The sequence below is a fragment of the Notechis scutatus genome, chromosome Z (genome assembly GCF_049901735.1).
Source record: "Notechis scutatus isolate UNSWTSFEM ecotype Mainland chromosome Z, rNotScu1.2, whole genome shotgun sequence".
Classification (NCBI taxonomy): Eukaryota; Metazoa; Chordata; class Lepidosauria; order Squamata; family Elapidae; genus Notechis; species Notechis scutatus.
The window spans coordinates 111,752,442-111,764,422 of record NC_142025.1 but is presented as its reverse complement, the minus strand read 5'-3'; the positions used below and the strand labels follow the sequence as shown (position 1 = coordinate 111,764,422).

Genomic DNA, 11,981 nt, shown 5'->3' with positions numbered 1-11,981 from the left:
TTATATTAGGTACTATAAATATAAGGGGAAAAGATAAAGGCATCATCTCCATATAGTGTACAGGAGAAGTATTTCTTCTTTTTTTTAAAGAAGAAAAATAAATGATTGGCTGGAATAGAACAGACAAAGAATAATAAATATTAGGATATGAATTGAGAGGAGGGAAAAATAATTAAAATAAAATTGAGAAAATTTAAAGGAGAAGTTATATAGAAAATTGAAAATGTTAATAAGATATGAAATGGTATGTAAAATGAATATGAAACTGAACTTGTGTCTGTATCAAGAGTTTTAACCCGGGACTAAGCAACTTTCAGAAAAGAGATTTTTTATGCTTTTATGTTTTGTGTTTATGTGTATTTATGTATTGTTTGTCTTGAAAATAAAACTTGTTTTAAAAAAAAAATTGTCTACCACATATCATTGGACAATAACACTCCAATCACTAGGGAATCATTTTGGTGTCCTCATAATTAAGAACAGATATATGGAATTCTGGGCATTGAAGTCCACCCATCTTAAAATTTCCAAGTTTCAAAAACATTAAAGTTTACAATTTCTGATTGCCTAAATTATCCTGCCTTCCCCAACCTGAAGGGGATGTCAAATCCATGAGTCCTGGGGATGCTATCATTAATGACTTCAGCTTAAATTCCATGGAAAACTGAAAGGGGGAAGAGAAAGTGGGAACAAAACCATTGTTGGACATTGTCTTCAGTCTGTTCCTTCCATCTTCTCCTCAGCATTCAAAGAGTCTTGGAAGACTTAATAATTTAGAATAGAATAGAATAGAATAGAATAGAATAGAATAGAATAGAATAGAATAGAATAGAATAGAATAGAATAGAATAGAATAGAATAGAATAGAATAGAATAGAATAACAGAGTTGGAAGGGACCTTGGAAGTCTTCTATTCTAATTCCCTGCTTAAGCAGGAAATCCTACACCATTTCAGACAAATGGTTGTCCAATCTCTTCTTAAAAATTTTCAGTGTTGGAGCATTTACAACTTCTGGAGGCAAGTCATTCCACTGATTAATTGTTCTAACTTTCAGGAAATTTCTCCTTAGTTCTAGGTTGCTTCTATCCTTGATTAGTTTCTACCATTGCTTCTTATCCTACCCTCAGGTGCTTTAAGACTAGCTTGACTCCCTCTACTTTGTGGCAGCCCATGAGATGTTGGGGCACTGCTATCATGTAAGCCCTTTCTAGGAATTGCCCTAGGAATTAAGTGCAAATTGAGCCAGAATATGAATATTGCTGATTCCAAGCCAACTATTCTGAATGTAGTCTATGGATTCTTATGGGAACTGAAAGACAAATATCTCTAGAAATGGAACCTGAAACTTCTGTACAAAATGACTGAATGTTTTACACGTTCTCTTTCTGCAGCTAAAGAGAACTTGGACTAACTATAAAAGAGTTGCAAAGAGATATTGGTGTGCCTCCAGAAAACCTTTTATCTTCTGATGACACTTAGTCGTAGTACACATTTAGTAATATATTCAAGACTTCATTTCATGTGAGTCTTTGAAGTTGTTCTAAACAAAAGCAGGCATTATACATGCTGATTCAGAATAGTCTATTTTGAGCATTGCCTATGAATAAAAGTTGTTAAGACTCTAGAAAGAGTGCAAAGAGCCACAAAGATGGTTAGGGGACTGGAGGGTAAAAGGTACAATGTATAATTGCTAGAACTCGGTATGTCTAGTTTAATGAAAAGTAGGACTAATGGTGACATTATAGCAGTGTTCCGATATCTCAGGGGCTGCCACAAAGAACAGAGAGTCAAGCTATTCTCCAAAGCACGTGAAGGCAGGATGAGAACCATTGTTTGGAAACTAATCAAGGAGAGAAGCAACCTAGATCTAAGGAGAAATTTCCTGACAGTTAGAACAATTAATCATTGGAATGACTTGTCCCTAGAGTAGGGGTGGGCAAACTACGGCCTGCGGGCCACATCCGGCCCGTTGGTCTTTTTAATCCGGCCCGCCGAAGATTGGTACAGAATTAAGGTTTGATATGAATGATTGAATGATTGCATTCGTTTGATTTTGACTTGTAATGACAGGCATTTTGACACCAGGTGGTGGCCCGTCTGTTAAATTTTAAAAGTCAATGAGGCCCCCGAGCCAAAAAGTTTGCCCACCCCTGCCCTAGAGGTTGTAAATGCTCCAAAACTGGACGTTTTTAAGAACATATTGGATAACCATTTGTCTGAAGTGGTGTAGGGTTTCCTGCCTAACTAGGGGGTTGGACTACAAGACCATGCATATGGTCAATATAAAATAACATAAAATAAAATAATATAGTCAATATAAAGTAAGACCATGTATATGGGTCAGTATAAAGAAAAAAAGGAATGGCATGGGCATAGGTGTATATTATAGGCGACCCAATCAAGCACAAAAAATAGATGCCCTTTTTGCCAACCAACTAACAAACATATGTAGGAAATACACTACAATAGTAATGGGGGACTTCAATTACCCTGATATCAATTAAAAAATGAATTGTGCACCAAGTGAGAAATCAAATAGGTTCCTAACTAACCTACCTGACAACTTTGTTGTCCAAAAGGTAGAGGATGGAACTAGAGGGACAGCCATACTGGACTTAATTATTACAAATTATTACAAACGGTGATAGAGGGCGTTGAAACTGCAGGAACCTTGAGTGAGAGTGACCATGGCATACTAGAATTCAACATAGCACAAACTCAAGCAACAGAATATAATGACACCAGACTCTTAGATTTTAAGAGAAGCAACCTAGAACTAAGGAGAAAATTCCTGACTGTTAGAACAATTAATCAGTGGGATAACTTGCCCTCCAGAAGTTATGAATTCTCTAACACTGGAAGTTTTAAAGAAAAGATTGGACAACATTTTTTCTGAAATGATATAGGGTTTCCTGCCTGAGCAGGGGAGTTGGACTAGAAGACGTCCAAGGTCCTTCCAACTCTGTTATTCTGTTGTTATTATTCTGTCCTATTATTATTCTAGAGATATTATCACAGACTTTTGTAGAAAATTAAGACCTGCATCAGGAAAGGTTTAATTATTTTCTCTTTTTGTTCTTGAAAAGAAATGTGAATTATTAGAAGAACTATACAAAAATTACAAAGTCTATTTTTTTGGGAGGTGGGCGGGAGGTTGTTTCAAGAGGATTTCCTTTCTTTGCATTGCACTTAAAATTTGGTCCAACAATATCAGTCTTCAGTATATTTTACCTATAGGGCATGGATGCTCAAGGGAAATTAAAGACAACTCTCCTTGGAGACTGTCTCCCCATAACTCTTAGACAAGATGTAAACAAACTTTCTAAGATGCTAAATGTTCTTTAAATGTTAAGGAAAGTATTTCTCAAGAAATCTATCACTGGTCCTCAACATGTTCTGTAACATTTTGTATGATTCTTCAAAACACTGTCGATGAATGAATAGAGAGATAGAATAAAAGTACTTGGGGAAGACAATATAAGTAAAGGAGAGAGGACAAGTAAAGGTAAGTGTAGAGATATTTTTTAAGTCCATGTATTATGCAACAAGCATATGGAATTTAATTTCACTGCAGATGTGTCTGTGACTCCTGCATGGCCACACCAAGAAACATCTTGGCTTTGACATTTCTCTAATTATTTATGTACTCACATCTCCAAACAATTAATGAAAAGTAAAATGTTGCAGAGAATAATTTTTTTTTTAAGTAAAAGTTTTATTGATTTTAACAACAAACAAAAAACACATAAAACATAAAACATAACATAAAAAAACATCATCATCCTTCATAAATTTACAGACAGTGTATCGGTTGGTTTACCACTCCTTTTTGTGCATCCATTTCATAGTCATCATAATAATTATATTACATAATAAGTCATATTATCAATCAACAATTATATATCCTAATATCATTATTAAACAATCATTTGACTATAATTTTACTAATTCATACTTAAGCGAGATAACTATAGTTTAGTTAATTTATTTTCTAACAAATCATAAAATCATACCAAGTCTATCTTAATAAAATATTATAAAAATATTATCAACCCCCCAAAAAATATATATATATTCATTATTTCCTAAGTTTCTAAATATTTTATTATTATATTGTATTATCTAACCATTGATAAAAAAGATCCCAAACTTCATAAAATTGTTTATCTTCTTGTTCTCTAATTTCAAATGTCAATCTACTCATTTCAGCACATTCCAATATTTTCTTAATAACTTCTTCTTCTAATGGTATTTTCTCATTCTTCCAATTTTTAGCAAATACAATCCTAGCCACTGTTAATACATTTACAATCAAATACCTTAAGTTTTTATTATATGTATCAGGTAAGATTCCCAATAAAAAAAATCTCTGGTTTCAAATCTATATGTTTCTTTGTCGCTTTTTCCAACCATATGCGAATTCTAGTCCAATATTTTCTAGTCCTCACAAGTCCACCACATATGGTAATATGAGCCAGGTATCTGATGACATTTCCAGCACTTTTCAGATTTATTCTTGAACATTCTTGTTCAAGAGAATAAACTTTTAGTTCATATTGGAATATTTCAACTCTAGACTGCCACTTCAAAATATGTTAGAGTGCTTTGAAGAATCCATGAAGAACCTTTGTCTTTACAGCAGTTGCACATTACAGACATCACAATAAGTTGCAAATGTGTTTCTTTTGTTTTGGCCTCCCATGTTGTAGGATTCTAGTGATCGGCCATTAGAAATCATAACAGATCTTCAAATATTTATATGGAAATACCTTATTTCACTACCATAATTCCATACAACTTTCATTGAGATGCTTAGAAAATCCAGTCATGTTCCTTGTTTTGCAATCACAACAGTTGTGTTTGAAAAGTGTCTTTAGAAATGAGATAAATCTTGATTCAATGGGGATTCCACATTTTCTCTTTTCATAAGTTGCGGGGGGGACATGAATGTGAACAACTATACAAGAAGCACTGTATTTATTCTTGATGGATTGCCCAATGTTTGGGGAATGGAGAATATGACATTTGCTTGTGTCTCTCTGCTCTACCTCCTGTGTCTGATAGGCAACGGACTCATCATTCTCATAGTAATTTTGGATCCACATCTTCAGAAACCTATGTATTTCTTTCTTAGCAACCTTTCTTGCATTGACATTGGACACACCACAGCTTTCATTCCAAAACTGATGGTCAACTATCTCTCTGCAAAGAATTCCATCTGTTTCAACTGCTGCATGACACAAATGTTCTTTTATTTTCTGTTTGGCACTACGGAATATTTCATCATCACCTTGATATCCTTGGACAGAGATTTAGCCATTGGTCATCCTTTGAGATACTCCACAATCATGACTTCTGGAGTTTGCTTTAAACTAGCAATGGCAGCTTGGTTTGGAGGCTTTTTCTCCATTCTTTATCGGGGGTATTGACTGCAAACCTACCCTACTGCACTTCCAATATTATCAATCATTTCTTTTGTGATGCATGACCAGTGTTGAAGATTGCAGGAGGAGATACTTATCTTGTTGAAGTCCTGAGTTTCCTAGTTACAGCAATTGTGGTTATGTCCTCCCTGGGAGTCAGCTGGAAGGATCCTGAGGAAAAGCCTCCTCCAGGAGTGACCACTACCCGTCAGCGTGGAAGAGAGGAGCCATGGCAGGAGAAGGAAAGAAAGAATTTTTTACTGACTCAAGCCAGGCATCTTTTGAACGAAGCTATTGGAGAACCTCAAACTGATCAAAGGTATGAGGGAGAGGAGGGGGAGGCAGCCCCAGCCAGAAGAATCAGAGCAGCCACCCCTATAAATCAACCTGGGGTAGCGCAGCCGGCGGCAGCAACCCAGGGGCCCCCAGCGGGAGGAGTAATTGCCAGAAGACATAGAACACCAAAGGTTGGAAGTAAAATATGGGGGGCATCCTAAGGAGTTAGGATTTTTCCTGGAACAAGTCTGGAGCCATATGGAGGAATATGGAGGGGATTTTTCCTCAGAAGCAGCCAACGTTAGAAGGAAGAAGCTGTTCCCTGTGGAGGAACAGCTGCAAAGTGGATGGTGACTTTGCATAATGATAATGCCCTCAGCTGATGAATTATAACCTCTTCATGACTGCGCTGGGCCAGGTTTGAAGACCCACTTGCTGAACATAAGGCCAGAATTAGGATGAAGACCATAAATCAGGGGCGGAGGTCAGTGGCCAATTACACCCAGGAATTTAGAGAGCTGGTGTGTCATATTCGAGGCTGGTCCCAGGGAGCCCTGATAGAAGCTTTTAAAGATGGGTTGAATGAAGATGTGTATCAAAGCTGTATTGCCAGAAGAGACCTCAATGAGCTGCAGCTGTGGTACATGCTGGCAGCAGAGGTGGAAATTGATCTAACCTGAAACCGATGCTGGGGGGGGGTTGGTTGGAACAAGTCCTCCCCCACCAGCCCTCGAGAAGCCTTAAAACCCCAAAAGGGAGGAATGGCGGCAAAACCCAAGACCACTGCTTGTTTCCGATTTGGGAAGGAAGGTCACCGGGCTGCAGATTGCCGTGCCAAGTTAGAACCAAAGGGGATGCCAGGAGGGGGAAGAAAACCCCAAAAAACCCCAACGAAGCCTCATGAAACGGTACTTAAAGCAGATGAGGTTGTAGAGGTTGCCCCTCCGAAAGGAGAGGAGCTGATAACTCCAACCTCTTCTGAAGAGAGTGAATCCGAATTGGAAGACGACTCACTGGTAAGTACAAAAAAGGGCCCTATGACCATTCCAGTGAAATTAAAGGCATCCACGATGGGAGCCAAAGGGGAAATGCTGGCCTTGTTAGACTCTGGGTGCACGAGGTGTGTAATCAGCTCGGAGGTAGTGGAGAAAATGGGTTAAGGCTAAAGACTTTAAAAAACGCCCATAGCCTTTTGCCAATTGGATGGATCGATAGCTGGGGGTGGCCCTGCACATTTCATAATGGAACCAATAGAAATGATGATGGGGAAGCACAGAGAGACTTTGTGCTTTATTGTGGCTCCTGGGATGGAGCGGCCCCTAATACTGGGATTGCCCTGGCTCCAGAAATGGAACCCCACGTCAATTGGAGGAAAGGGTCATTGTGCATACGTACTGACCAGCACCTGGAAGGGGAGGGGCAATCTCAACCGAAACTCAAGAATCCCACTGAACTGGCCTCCACTGGTACCGAGAACCTGAAGGGGGAGGAGAAAATTCCAGAGGAATCTTGGGACTTAAATGAAGTATTCAGTGATAAGGCCTTGGATGAGCTTCCACGCCATTGTTCAACGGATTGTAGTATTGAAATTTTACCTGGGGTGAAACTCCCAAAACTGAAACTGTACTGATGACACCGAGGGAGTTAGAAGAGCTGCGGTCATTTATCGATAAGAATTTGGAACGTGGTTTCATCCAACCCGCTAGACCCCCGGGTAGCAGCCCCAGTGTTGTTCCGTGAAAAGAAAGATGGCTCCCTTCGCTATGTGTTGATTACAGAAACCTGAATGCTATTTCAGTGGAGAACGTCCCCTTGATGAAGGACATGTTGACCCACTTGGCCAAAGGCAAATTTTTACGAAGCTCGACTTGAGAGAAGCGTACTACCGGGTTCGAATTAAGGAAGGGGATGAATGGAAAACCGCTTTTAACTGCCCAATGGGTTGCTTCCAATTCAACGCTTCTTCCATTTGGCCTACAGGGGCTCCTGCAGTATTCATGCAAATGATCAATCAGGTGTTATGAACATCTATACAAAGGGGTTTTGGTTTATTTTGATGATATCCTTATCTACATGGAAACTCGTGATGAACATGTGAAACTAGTGCGGTCAGTTTTGGAAAAACTTCGAGCCGCCAAACTGTATGCAAAGTTGTCCAAATGTGAATTCCACCAGGAAAAAATTGACTATTTAGGTTATCTCATCTCACATGAGGGTATAGAAATGGATCCAGGGAAGGTTCACGCCGTGTTGGAATGGGCCCCTCCCCACACCAGGAAACAACTTCAAAGTTTTTTGGGATTCGCCAATTTATACCGTCAATTTATCCCTGCTTTTGCGAAGATAGCAATGCCTATCACAAACCTCCTAAAAACCAAAGGGAAGGTGAAACCAAAGCCTAGTAAACCACTGGAGTGATCCATGGAATGTCAAGCCACTTTTGAGAAGCTGAAACGACTGTTTGCTGCTGAACCAGTACTCAAGCACCCAAACATGGATGCACCTTTTGTAATCCAAGCCGATGCGAGTGATGTAGCAGTTGGAGTGGTATTACTACAAGCAAATGAGATGGGGACTCTGCAACCATGTGCATATACTTCACGTAAACTATCTGAAACTGAAAGAAGATTGGCCATCTGGGAAAAAGAAGCTTTTGCAGTTCGCTGGACTTTGTTAACCTGGAGGCACTTCTTAGAAGGGCAAAACACCCGCTTGAGATGTGGATTGATCACAAAAACTTGGAGGCTTTGAAAACGCCCGGAAGCTGTCTCCTAAGCAAATTCGCTGGGCACAGTACTTTAAAAGTTTTAATTTTTCATTGAAGTACATTCCAGGGGGAAGGAACTTCATGGCAGATGCTTTATCTAGATTACCTCAATATAATAGTGCTTGCCAGGAAGTGGTACGGCCGATTGTCCCAAACAAACAGTTGGCAGCTCCAGTGGTTACCAGAGCCCAGAAGAAGAAGGAGAAGGAGGTTCATTTGTCGAACGACTTGACTACACAATTAAGAGATGCTCTAAAACTTGATGATTGGTTCCTTGCTCACTCAAATAACTGTACGGTTAGAGATGGATTGGCATGGGTGGGGCCAGATTATATTTGCCAGCGAAGTTGAGAAACCAAATATTACAGCAAGCTCATGATTCTAAACCCGCTGGTCATTTTGGATTCGTGAAAACCTTACACTTGGTTAAAAGGCAATTTTGGTGGCCTACTCTGAAAAGGACATTGAGACTTATGTAGCTAGTTGTTATATTTGTGCCTCAGCCAAACGGCCTCCTGGTAAGCCAGCAGGTTTGCTACAAATGTGGCTAGACCAACGGCTCCCTGAAGGAAATCTTGATGGATTTTATAGTGGAATTACCTGAAAGTGGGGAATACAGTTATTTGGGTAGTAACTGATTTGTTTTCCAAACGGGTACATTTCATTTATTTATTTATTATTTATTTATTTATTTTATTTATTTGATTTGCCAATTGTTTACAAGATAATAAGTATAAGTGTATACATAGTTGTGAATACATGAAATGGGTACATAGAAGAAAAATAAAAGAATAAGAGAAACAATAGGACAGGGACGGTAGGCACGTTGGTGCGCTTTATGCACGCCCCCTACAGACCTCTTAGGAAAGGGGTGAGGTCAATAGTAGACAGTCTAAGGTTAAAGTTTTTGGGGTTTGGGGAAGAGACTACAGAGTCGGGTAGAGTATTCAGACATTGACCACTCTATTGCTGAAGTCGTATTTCCTGCAATCAAGTTTGGTGCGGTTTACTTTGAGTTTGTATCTATTGTGTGCTCTTGTGTTGTTATGGTTGAAGCTGAAGTATTCATTGACAGGTAGGACATTGCAATGTATGATTTTATATACCATGCTTAAGTCAGACCGAAGACGGCGTAATTCAAGGTTTTCTAGTTCTAGAATTTCAAGTCTGGTGGCATAAGGTATTCTACAAACGAGTAGAAGAGTGGAGAATTCTTCTTGTGAAATATTTCTGGACTTTCTCAATTGTGCTAATATCAGATACGTAATGAGGGTTCCAGACTGATGAACTGTATTCGAGTATTGGTCTAGCAATGTTTTGTATGCTCTGGTTAGTAGTGTGATATTACCAGAGAAAAGCTATGTAGGATTAGGTTAACAACTCTTAATGCCTTTTTGGCTATGTAGTTGCAGTGGGCTCTAGCACTTAGATCATTAGAGGTGAGTATTCCAAGGTCCTTTACAGAGCTTGGGTCATCAACAAGATCTTGACTATTCAGCTTGTATTTTATTTTCTGATTTTTTTTTTTTTGCCAATATGTAAGACAGAGCATTTATTTGTTGAGATTTGAAGTTGCCATTTGTTTGACCATTCAGATACATAGTCAAGATCTTTTGTAGGGTAGCAGTATTGTCTGTGGTATTGAACAGCTTTACATCATCAGCGAAGAGAACGCAATTGCTCTTAATATGATCACAGAGGTCGTTTATGTAGAGTATGAAGAGAGTTGGTCCTAGAACACTGCCTTGGGGACACTACTATTGACAGGTACTGGATTTGATAGGACGCTCCCGATTTTGACCATTTGTTGTCTGTTTGACAGGAATGCTTCTATCCAGTTATTCAGTTGTCCAGAGATACTATAGGATTTTATTTTTAGGAGTAGTTTGTCGTGTACCACTGAATCAAAGGCTTTACAGAAGTCTATGTAGATTGCGTCTATTGCTTTGCCCTGGTCGAGTTGTGTCGTCCATATGTTTTTGCAGTGTAAGAGTTGCAGATTACAGGATAGTTTTTTTCTGAAACCAAATTGTTTATTGGAGAGTAGGTTGTTTGTCTCTAAGTGGAGGATAATGGATTGGTTAATAATTGATTCCATGACTTTACAGGTGACGCAGCATAAGGAGATTGGTCTGTAATTTTCAACTAGGCTTGGGTCTCCTTTTTGAAGATGGGGATGACTGTGGCTTGTGACCATAGGTTAGGCAAGGAGCTGGTCCTGGAAAGATTTTTCAAAGATTATGCTTAGAGGTTTGGCTATGGCAGTGGATAGCTTTCTTAAGAAGTAGGCACATATTCCATCCGGTCCAATAGATAGAGATGGTTTTAGATTGCGTAGTGATTTTTCGACATTGTCTTCTGTGAAATCGATATGTATTAGATCATTGTTGTTATCTGTGGTACGGCTAGAAATACTGGGCATGATCCATTGCTGTTTACAAATACTGAGCCGAAGAATGTGTTAAAGATGTTGGCTTTAATGGTGTCGTCGTTGCAGTCTTTACCATCAGGTCCTATCAAGGGAGGGATGGACCTTGAGTCTTTTAGTTTGTTGTTTACAAAATTGTAAAAAGCACGGGTGGAATTGGTGCTTAGAAGGTTTTCCTCTTGTTTAATGTGATAATTGGTGCATTCCGGTCTTTATCTGGTGGCATAAATTTTTGTATCGGTTTTTGAAATTGACAATGTGACCAGATTTGTTTTTCCCGCCAGAGTGATCTCTTTTTGGATTGAAGTTTCCTTGATATGGGTAATCTGCTTTTTTGTTTTGTTTTGGGAGTTGTTGTTGGTACATATAGTTTGATGACTCTTTTGACTTCAAGGAGAAATATGTTGTAATGGTCTTCAACAGTATTGCATCCAGTGAATAGAGATTGCCAATCAAGGGATGAGAGATCGTTGTCTATAAGATCATAGTTGCCTTTTTGAAGTTACAATTGGGGATTACATCATTGTGGTGATTTTTGTGTGGACGATATGTTGAGACAAAAGTCAATCATATTGTGGTCACTACTGGAAAAGGGTTCTTTAGTTTGTATTCGTAAATTAAATTCAAACTATTGCAGAAGATGAGATCGAGGCAGTTGTTTAGTCTAGTGTTGTTGGTTACTAGTTGTTCCAGTCCCAGATTTGTAATAGCATTGTAGAAGGTTGTGTGTATGATTTCAGTTGTACAATCATTTAGGGTCCAGTCAATATGAGGTAGATTGAAATCACCAAGAAGGATAAAAGGGTATGGGCAGGATGCAGCCCATGTTAGTAATATATTTAGCTTGTTTACATGTTCGATGTCATAATCAGGTGCTCTGTAACATAGTAAGAATCGAATTGTGATATTTAAGGATAGTTCACAGATGATGGTTTCAGGAAGAGCAAGCTCCTGGGTAACTTGGATATTTTTTTAGATGTAAGGATTTTGTATAGAATATAGCAACACCACCTCCTCGACGATTTTCACGATCTGATCGGTAAACATGATAATCTCTTACTGTGGTAATGGAGTCGGGGAGAGAAT

At 38.9% G+C, this 11,981-nt stretch overlaps 1 pseudogene; it reads left to right on the top strand.

Moving 5' to 3' along the window:
• Positions 1 to 4,944: 4,944 nt before the first annotated feature.
• LOC148129123 (olfactory receptor 6X1-like) overlaps positions 4,945 to 11,981 on the top strand; it is a 10,109-nt pseudogene continuing 3,072 nt past the window's right edge.